Consider the following 11,389-nt stretch of genomic DNA (forward strand, 5'->3'; position numbering starts at 1 on the left):
TTAACTTTTACTTTTAATTTCCATTATTTCTTTCAAGGGCCACATGTAAAGTTCTGATGAGTTGTGCTAGGCCCTGGGGAGGCGGTCTTAGGTAACACACAGGTGACTCAGATGGAATGAGAGATCGAGCCACATTATGAATGCTCCCAGTCATGCAAGAGGGAATTAGGTTTGAATTCAAGGGACATTAACAATTGAGTTGCTAATTTTTAAATTTCTTTTCCTTCTCAAAGCCCCCCAGTACATAGTTGTGGGTCCTTCTGGTTTTGCTACGTGGGACGCTGCCTCAGCATGGCTTGATGGCAGTGCTAGGTCTGCGCCCAGGATTCGAATGAAACCCTGGGCCACAGAAGTGGAGCCTGCAAACTTAACCACTTGGCCATGGGGCTGGCCCCTGCATTGCTTATTAAAAGGAGACATTACTGGTCTGTCGTCATTCACGTCAGTGTACCATGTGTGAGGTAACAAATGAAAAAGTGACAGTTTTTCTTCTGAAGAGTAAAACTATTTGCTCATTGAATCATATGTGTCCTATAAATAATAACCTTGTTCTGAGAGTGGGTTAATTTAGTCACTCACACATTCAAGTATTCATTCCACAAATTTTCTTGAGCAGCCACTCTGTAGCAGACCCACTGCTAGTCCCTCACGTTACAATAAGATAGTCAATTCTCCCCAAGAGTTCACGGACCTGTGAGTAAGAGAGAAAATAGCAAATCCTTTTATTTCATTATGATACGTACTACATAACATAGATAATACTACATAACATACATTACATAGCTAACAGTGTATTATTTGAGATGCCAAAAAATGTGCTGATGAAATATGACCCCCTTCTTTGTGGGAAACTATAGGAAATATGGTTTCCAAAAGACTTTATAAGATTTTATTTAATAGAATCACACTTTATTTCAGTTATTCTGCAAAGATTTATCTGAGTTTTCTAATGGAAAAAAACTTTTACTACCAAGTTACTTCTCACCCATACCATATATATTATTTAACATGTTTGATTTACTGAAAGGCAAAAATACATGTTCCAAACACATGTAAACACCAGCCTCTTCTCCTACGCAGATAAACTGAGCTTTACAACCTATAAGGAAACCTAAGGGCAGGGTCGGTTTCATGGATATGTGACCTGTGCAGTCAGTCACACGGGCCTTACTCTCAGAAGAGCCCTTGGTTTGCTTTAATGCTCTATCATCTTGTAATCCTCAATAATTTTGAACATAGAGCACAGTATTTTCATTTTGTACTGGGCCCTCCCTGAAAATTAGGCAGACGATCCTGCTGAAGGCTTCTCCACTGAGTCCAGAGTTAAGGAGGCTAAGCTGCATCCTCAGTTTCCCTCTTCAGATGCCCCCAGGCCTCTCTAACTCTTCAGAATCATACAGAAGCTCTCCTAAAGACTCTGAAGAATTAAGACTCATAAAATGCTTCAGAAGATGCAATCTCGCATCCTCCCAAAATAAACTTCATTTGGAAACATATCTCCCATCAAATATGGCCTCCAAATGTATTAGTTTAAATGCTCAAGAAAAAAAAAATCAATGTTAGCTTTCATAATGGCTCTACTCTTGCTCTAAAATGTGTTCCTGTGGTTGCTTGCTATCTTTACCAAAAAAGAAAAAAAGGAGAGATTAAAGAGAACGTGATGCCCTTCAATGTCCCCAAGATCGGGTATTATTATTGTCTCATAATAATTCTTCATTTTCTATGAGGACCCTCGTATCTGTCCAGAGTTGAGCAGAACAGATGGTTGACTGAGAATACTTCTGTCAAAAATTCTAGCTAAATTCGGTCTAAAGCTTGTTTTTTTTTCTCTGAAAACATATATAATTTCGTTAACAAAAAGCAATTAGTGGGGCTGGCCTGGTGGTGTAGTTGTTAAGTTTGCATGCTTCACTTCAGCGGCCTGGGGTTTGCAGGTTCGGATCCTGGGTGCAGACCTAGCGCTGCTCATCAAGCCGTGCTGTGACAGCATCCCACATAAAACAGAGGAAGATTGGCACAGATGTTAGCTCAGCAACAATCTTCTTGAAGCAAAAAGAGGAGGGTTGGCAACAGATGTTAGCTCAGGGCCAATCTTCCTTACACACCAAAAAGCAATTAGTATAAATTAAATGTGTTATTCATGGGGGGTTGATTAGAAAATTGCATTTTTAGGGGCTGGCCCCATGACCAAATGGTTAAGTTCGCATGTTCTGCTTCGGTGGCCCAGGCTTTCGCCAGTTGGAATCCTGAGTGCAGACATGGCCCCACTCATCAAGCCATGCTGAGGCGGCGTCCCGCATGCCACAACTAGAAGGACCCACAACTAAAAATACACAACTATGTACTGGGGGGCTTTGGGAGAAAAATAAAAAATAAAATCTTTAAAAAACATTGCATTTTTAGGAAAGCAATAATGACCTAATAATGGTAAAAAAATTTTTTTTTGAATAAGGCAGTTTCGTTTGTTCATAGCATTTAATTTTTGTGTTTTCTTATTATATTCATAAAACCTTGGAACTACTTAGGCAGTATGCTTTCTTTGGAAGAAGGGTAATTTTTGTTAGTTTGTATGTGAAACAGGAGAAAAGAACAGGTATAATCATTGCAGGTTAACAGGACACTTCTGGCACGGCTGCTGAGCTCAGGTAGGGAAAGAGGAAGGGAAAGGAAGATGAAAGCAGTGGAAAGAGGTCAGAGGGAGCTTAGAAATTGTGACAGAATAATTTGAAGACTTTGCTGACCACTTACACAGAGATGGGGAATTAAGAATGAATGGTGATGGAGAATAATTTTGATCAATAAAATGAGGGGGATACGATAAACAGCATTTTACTATCCAGTACTTTAAGAAGCATGCCTACATTACCTGGCTTTAAATTGCATATATAAATCATTGGTCAGAAAATCTTCAGGTCTTAGACCAAGCCATTAGCAAATAAAGGCTTTGGGTGCACTGTGGAGAGATGGTTTGTCTTATCAGGAGGGAGAAGATAATATAACCTTGCCTGGTGGAGAAATGCCTAGTAGTTGAGTTCTGAGAAGCTGGGGATTAAGAATATTTACATCACACAGACTAGAGGCCTCAAGATGATGCCGTAGAACAAGGTTCTCAATGTGTCCTCAAGAGGGATGCCGTAGAACAAGGTTCTCAATGTCTTCTTCCCAGACCAGCACCACCCAGACTTGTTAGAAATGCAGATTGTTGGGCCATGCACATGACCTGCTGAACCACAAACGCTGGGGGTGCAACCCAGCAATCTGTGTTTTAACAAGCTCTCTGGTGTTTCTATTTCAGTTAAAATTTGGGAAGCACTGGTACAGAATAAGACCACTTTGAAGGGAAACAGGAATTAGTTCTGGTGACAGTCATGTCACTATCTATATGTTTTCACAGAAGCAAATCATTTCACTTCTCTGAGCTCCTTATCTGAAAAATGATATATTATCCATATGTTATCCGAGGTTCCTTCTAGCTCTTGAGTATATGGCTCTGAAACCCTGATGGGTATACTTGAGACTACTAGCTGCAATTTCCATCTAAGACTTGACAAATAGGAAAAAATGACCAAGAACTAATAGGCACATGGCATAGTGATGTAAATTGAAAGAAGGAAAAAACATCAGAACTTTGGCTCTCCAGCTATAAATTCCTTTTGTAATCTGGACTCTTACTTCTTATATTTGAAAGTAAATTTCTCCCTAATTACAATGTCTGAGGATGTAATGAAATATAAATAGAATAAAATATAATGAAATAGATTCAATTACTCTTTGCCTTATTTGAGTCATTTATATAAGAAGAAGTGAGTCTGACGTTCGTATCTCTAAGAGAAAATTGATAGTTCAGAAAATACCTGTACATGTAAGGTTTTGGTTTGTTTTTGTTTGCTGTTTAAAGCCATGATTTGGTTGTTCGTACAGACAGCAAATATTAGAGTGAGAAAGAGGCTTAGTTTTCATTGTAGACTCTCTTACATAGTTTAAATTGGTGCATTGATCATCTTTTCAATTAGGAAAAATCATCTAAAACTGGGAAGAAAATGGATTTAATTGGATAGGCTCAGAGATGACCCTTGGGAGAAGCTGAACTTGAACTTCCCCCTGCGCAATCCACATGCCCAGATGAATGGATCACACCTTGGGGTGTTTTGTTGTTTATGCAAACCTCTTGTTTTACTCTTGAAGATTATTGGGACTTTTTGTTTACCTACCCATCTCCCCTGGCTCCTGAAGGTCAGAAACTATATCTTACTCAATGCCCTACTCCAGGGCCTAGCACAGTATTTCGCATATAGGAGGTTTTGTTGATGATGCTGTGTTTTATAAACTGAAAGTATAATGCACACGATATTCAAAGGTCGATGGCAAAATGCAAGCTACACAATGAGAGCAGGAATGTAACAATGTCCACGGTGCTGCATAACAGGAACTTCATTCTCACAACCAGGAAGTCTCTTTTCCTGTCAAAAGAAACTGAATATTCCATTTAACATAGTATGTTATGGAAAAGAAATCAAGCTGGCTAGGATACAGGATAATCAATCATTAACGAAAAGCAGAAAGCTGAATTCCTACATAACCAGAGAGAAGTCATTACTGAAAGTTACAAGAAGTTCATAATAAATATTCTGCATACTTTTGCAGAGAGAAGACAAATGCATCTTCAATTTCTTGTCTACAAAATGGAAAAGATACAGTAGGGATGTGTGTGTGAGTGTGTGTGTGTGTATGTGTGTGTGTGAAACCATAGGAAACAGTCTTTCTAAAGGGCTCACCACAATGTTTGGCTGTGAAACTTCTAAATATGTAAGCACTTATACTAGGAGAATAGTTTATCTATACTACCACTCTGAAGGGTTAAGAATATTTTCAAAAGATCAGAGTTCCCTTGGAAAGATCAAGTATTTATAGGAAACTGTATATATTAAGCAAATATATGGACCAAATTCATAAACTGCCTGTCAATCCCCTGTTCACCTGCAGACTTTCACCGTCCTCGGCAAAGTTAGGTTGGATATATTCTGAAAGACTGAAGCATGCTCTCCTTGAGCTCGAGTCATTTCCTCTGTGTTTAAAGCCTGCTTGGAATGTAGAAGTTTTAATGTGTCTCGTTATTTAATGACAAAACAGACCAATCACTACTGAAGTTTTGACATGCACGATTTTCCTGTCTTTTACATGCTATCTTGTAGGAACAGTACAAGTTTCATTATTCTGTAGCCATGGAAGAGCAAGGCAACTCTTGTTCAGTACACAGCCGCTTAAGTGATATCTTGCTGTGCACTTAGTCTGTTTTTATCTGATTTTGTATATATTCCACACTGCACTTTTTGAAGAGGAGAACTATGTCTTATTCCTTTTGGCATCTGCAACAAATAAAAAAAAATTATCTTGGGGGCCGGCCCCGTGGCCGAGTGGTTAAGTTCACGTGCTCTGCTTCAGTGGCCCAGGGTTTCACTGGTTTGGATTGTGGGCGCGGACATGGCACCACTCATCAGGCCATGTTGAGGTGGCGTCCCACATGCCGTAACTAGAAGGACCCACAACTAAAAGTATACAACTATCTACTGGGGGGGTATTTGGGGAGAAAAGGCAAAAAAAAAAAAAAAGAAGAAGAGAGAGAGATTGGCAAGTTGTCAGCTCAGGTGCCAATCTTTAAAAAACAAAAAAAAACTCATCTGACACATTATAGGAGCTCAAAAAGTTTTTATTAAATGAATCAACTAATTAAATGAAAAATTATAGCTGCTGTTCCTTTTCACATGGGATAGAAACAGATGCCATTTATTAAGAATTTACTTTAACCCCTGGACTAAGCATTTTACCACTGGTATGTCATTTAATCCTTAGAGCTATGCTATAAGGTAGAGTTACCCTATTTTACAAATAAAACACCTAAAGCAGAGAGAGAATGAGCACCTTGTCCAAGGTTGAGTAATGGAGTTTCTTTACAGTGTGTTCTAACCATTAGAGAGCACTGTCCCGTTGGATCCTTTCTGAATTCAGGCAGACTAGAACAATACTTCAGAAAGTATTTCAAAGACGTCATCAGAGAAAAATTAAGAAGCTGTTTTCTTAGATGTGCATACTTTGGTTTTCCAATACTGTGCTTTTAGTTTTAGTAATAATTGATCACTTTTGTTTGTATGGATCCATTGAAAGAAAGATTTTATTTTTTATTCTGGAAGAAAAAAGGGAAAACACCACCTAGAGATTGCTGGTACATTAATAATTTTTGAGGATGGAAGCTTTGTCTATGAAAAATATGTTGCCTATTAAAAAAAACTTCACAGACTCATCCCCTTTAGGCTAACAATTTTTTTTTTATATGACTACATAACTGTGGTCAAGAAACTTATGCCTGAAATTTTTGAAAATGTAATGATGAGGATCAAGGCTGCTCCAGGGAGAGAAGTCCAAGGCATCCTGCCCTACATACCGATCTATATCATCCTGGGGCAGGGAGGTGGGGGGGGAAGCACAGGACGTCCTGACTTAATCCGATCTGATTCCTATCTAAAGTTATAGGACCACCCGATAACCAGACCTCACCTATACTACTACCATTTTAATGATTTTTTCATGATCTTTCCTTTGTTTTGTAAAGAAATAACTCACATACCTATGCCCTATAAATTTAGCTCTAACCCTCAACACATTGCAGCTCTTCACTGTCCATGGGTCCTGTCCCCATGCCAGCAGCTCTTACTGCCCTTAAGGCCTGTCCCCATGCTACTCCATGCTATTCTCTGAATAAAAGAGCACTACTGTCAGACCTTGAGAGTCCATGAAATATTTCTTTCTACTCTTTGACTCACTGAGCCCACATTATTTCTTCTGATGGCCTGTACGGAGATCTTGCTTCATTGGCTTGTGAGCTTAAAGTTCTGGTAAGTGCTCTTTTCTTCCTTGTGCCTTCCTCTTTTTCAAGGATAGATCTAAAGTCATTTCTCCATCGGGAACTTTCTCAGACAGCTGTATGAATCCACCTTTGCTATCCATGGCTACTCTATGGGGCAAATCATGGCATTCAGCTTGAAGAAAATCAGTACCTTAAGCCTCAGGGTGATGAAGAATGAATTAATCCATTCCTTCCTGACTCTGTCTCTAATATATAAATTTTACATGGGCGCAGGTCGACCACTTAAGTCATTAGGACAGTCGCCAATATCCAAAACTCCCGTGGCAGGTTTCTTTTCCTAAGGCTGGATTGGTATCCCTCCCTATGGCTCCTGACCACGCTCTGAACCTCGGGAAAGTCCCAATTGGGACTCTGGTTCAAGAAAAGTACCAAACTCTAACTTTTGGTTGAGTATGGGAACCCCTTCTTGGGAGAATGGCTCCAGGATGCAATTGAATAGAATGTCCCCCAGACCGGTGGAAAAGTCCTCACTGTTTTTCTCTATTCTTTTACCTCTGGGGCCAGTCACCAGGCACCTATTACTGCCAGGCATAATAGGGAAGGTATACAAGGGATGCACTGCAGGGGGATGCCCCCATCACCCCTTGCTATAGGAACCCCACAGGAGGAACAAAGGGTAGGATGCTGCCCTAGATTCAGGGGGGATTTTCAAGGTAATGGACCCTTTTCTTTCATCTCTCTTAGAGTTACAGTGGTCATTTTGATCTCCTTTCCAGCTTTGCAACGGAGAAACAAAGAAATCTTTAAAGAGTCAAAGGCTCCAGCCCTGGGAGCCCCAGCTTTGTGTTTCTGGGCCTGATCACCATGACAACCCCAATTGGGATGCCCTCTCTTGGCGGTTGACTCGTTGAGTATTTTAGTCACCTACTGAGTCAGTTATGAAGATAGGAGACCTGTACTCATTCTGTGAACTGTCCTACTGGGGTTGTGTGCCCTGGCATGGGAACTGTTGTGTGACTCTTATCTTGATAACCCTCTGGATGAGACGAGGGTGATGCCTGATCTCTTCTTTTCCTTTCTTTGTCTGTTTCATTCATCACCTTTTCTGTTGTCACTAAGTTGAAGTTAAGGTCAGGCTGGACCTGAGCAAAACCTGGACCTTCTGTAAAATCAAAAACTTGAAAACCTTTTGCCAGGGACTTAACTCTCAACCCCAGTGCTGGGAGTCTCAGCCACCAGCCAGTTCCAGGCCTTTGCTTCCTGCTTCCCTGGCTCTCCTTGTGCTGGCTCAGGGACTAAGTGTCCCAGGCTGAGCAGGACTTGACTACATCTTATAACCATATTGACACCTGCAATAGGGCTCTGTACCCTTCTCTGGTCCACTATCAGTTGGACACTGGATTTACTGCCATGGGGAACACCCTAAGCATCCCCAGAGACTCACTGCTTGGGTGCATTCTAACTAATTAGAAACATTTTCAATTGGATGGGCTATGTCCTAGAAACTCCATCTTGTAGAAATCTTGAGGGGTTTCTTTGTGCCTTTATGATGCAGTTGGACAGGTAGATCAACTTATAATGTCATTTGAGTTACAACCCAGTTTCTGAGAAATCAAGAGCAACTGTCCTTGGAAAATCCTTGTAAGGCTAGGAAAGCAGCTCTAGAGGCATTCAGGTTCCACCCATTCCCCTTATCTCAAAGAGCTTGCAAGTCCTCTGGGGACTATCCAGCACATCACTAATTCCTAGACTGAAGAAAAAAAAAGAGAGAAAAAGAGAAAAACGGCCATAAGTGTGCCCTTGCCAAAAAGTCTAGCATCTTGAGTGTTTTCTCCACAAATATTGGTAAAAAAGGCTCAAAACAAAATTTGGATTCATAACTGGTGAGTTTTGACAGCAATTTTTAGAACAACAGCTGTGGAGATTCTGTGTATGTGTGTCTATATGTATGTTATATGTGTGTGGTATTTTACCTCCAGATGGTATGGCCAAAATGAAGAGCTCTGTTTAATTGGCTTAAAGTAAGCACTTACACAAATTCTAAATGTAGTATAAATTAACCCAGTGTCTTTCAAAGTTAATGTGATATGAGTTAGCCTTTGGTAAGTGAACGCTTGTTTAAGTTTGTTGGTTTGATTAAAATAGTCTTGTTGTCAGAGTTGTCGGTACTTGGATATGATGCATGGAGCCTGGGTTTTCGAGTCAAATAAACTCATGTTATCTGTTAGAAATTCATCAGCAAAATGATAGCCTTACATGATAGCTAATTTTGTCTAATATCTCATGAGGCTTTCGTGGGTAATCTGAGCGTAGTTGTTGGAAACAAATGCTTTAAATAGATAAAAATGGATAAGAGTCTGTGGGTGCAATAACTGTTTTATGGTCTGTATAGTTGGGAAAAAACAGCTTCCAAATTCTTTTTGGTAACAATCTTGAGTTTTGCCAAGTTAAGTTAAATGATAAAAATCTGAGTATCTGGGTCATTTTTGGGTTGGATAGAACACTGAAACATTATTGCTAAACATATCTCAGTTATCTCCTTTTGGCTTCTTATTGCAGCAAGGCTAAAAGTGTTTGGATCTATTGCTGTAAAGTGGCATGTTTCTAGAAATTATGAAGTGTTTAGAATGCTGAGATAAAAGACAATTTATAATTGTTTACCTTTTTAGTATTTACTAGGGTGTGTTAAGGGTTAAAAGTTCTAATTAACATATATAATTAAAGTCACCGGAAATTAATAAAGAAAACAGCTCTGTATACAAGGAATTAAAATGTATAGTCTTCAGTAAAGAGAGTATAAAGAATGGAAGTACTTTTGTTCTTTGGGCTAAGAAAGACAAATTTGTCCTAATGTACTAGAAGGGAAGAAAGCAAGCATGGGACAAATTCTGAATATAAAAAGAAAGTTGTAGAAGGTTTGTGTAAGAAAATCAGAAAGGAGTTTTATGCCTGGTCAAGTAGACTAAGATTAAAGTAAATGAGTTTTAATATTAAAAATAAGCTGGTGTAGAATTAAAATTTAGTTTTCTCTCAAAGGATAATTTTCTTGAACTTTTGGCCTGCTCTAACTCTACCTAAAAGACAGAAAATCTATGTTTTGTTAAAATAATTTTCTATATTCAGAAAGAAAGAAGTCTCTTCTAAAATTTTTTGACTGTTTCTGCAGTCACTTTGAATGGATACCTAAGCATTGTTTCACAGTGAGTGTTGTTTCCTATATGAACAAGTGTTTTAAAAACTTTTGATATTTTTGACAAGCTTCTCCCTCAAAAATATTCAAATCCTGAATGAAGGCATTCTTTTGACCTGGTAGAAGGAAGAAAAATTTCTCTGAGGATTTTCAGAGGGCCCCTGAGACTTCTCAAAGAATTTGCTCTCTCTTCCTATAAGGAGGAAAATACTAAACTAATTAGGCTTATTCGGTCTATTAAACTATATGGGAAGCATTGTCAAATAAGTGGTGATAAACTTTATTATGTAGGTAAATGATATAGGTGTCTTAAAATTATATAACATCCCTAAAATTTTTATCTGTCCTGGTTATCAGTCATAATTCTAGTTATTATCTAGAAGTGTTGTATGTTACAGAAGTAGCCAAGTTTCTTTGTCAATTGCCCTTTTGAGTCTTTTGTCCATTTGCAGATAGTTGCTATTTTACTCTGATGCTTTTTGCTTTTGCAAATATATTTTGTCTTCAGAGAAATTTCTGGAAAGGATTCTGACACAGGATTCTAGAATACAGGTTTCTGACAAACTTTCAGATTGTAAAACTGAACTGGATAAGAAATTACAGGATTCTAACAGAGAAACTGAGCTCATAAAACTGCTAACAGAAGATTAAGATCAAGAATCGATTATACAAGACTGTGTGAACTGATGAGGATGATTACAATTTTTATGACTTTTGTTTGAAATATTATTGAGTTTTTGGTGTTTTGCTTTGTTTTGTCAGAATTAAGGAAATCTTTTTCTCTTTTCTCTTTTGCTAACTATGACCTATAGCAATTTGGTGAAATTATATCTTTATGAGCAAAACTGAAACATTTATCTTTTTCTCCCTACCTGATCCGTCCAGAATTTGGAAATTCTTTGTGAGTGAGTATGGTTATTTCATGGCAATATAGTTATTTGGATAAGTTCAATAAGAATCTGTTCTCCTTATAACAGGACACATTGGTTATATTACCAAGGGTTTGATTGGAATGTCATATTTGAGAGAAACATACAGGCTCAGATGTGACAAGACAGCTTTTCAGGAACAAAGATTGGACTTTCTAGAATAAAGCCACTTGGAAATACTGGCCTGGTACCCTGTTTACAGAGATTCTGGCAATCTTACCCAGTAAGTAAGGAAGCTTGCTTATCTTGCGGGTGCAAGAAACCTTGAAATATTTTGGGGGGCCTCTAGAAGAAAGGAATCTACCCAAATCTGTAGGTATTGCAGGCAAAATCTGATGGCAAGTCCTTGGTTTGGCTTTTCTGGCCTCAAGAGGCTGTAAAGTTCAATCTGAGATTCCTCACAAAAAT

Source organism: Equus asinus, chromosome 8 (assembly GCF_041296235.1).
Source record: "Equus asinus isolate D_3611 breed Donkey chromosome 8, EquAss-T2T_v2, whole genome shotgun sequence".
Taxonomy (NCBI): domain Eukaryota; kingdom Metazoa; phylum Chordata; class Mammalia; order Perissodactyla; family Equidae; genus Equus; species Equus asinus.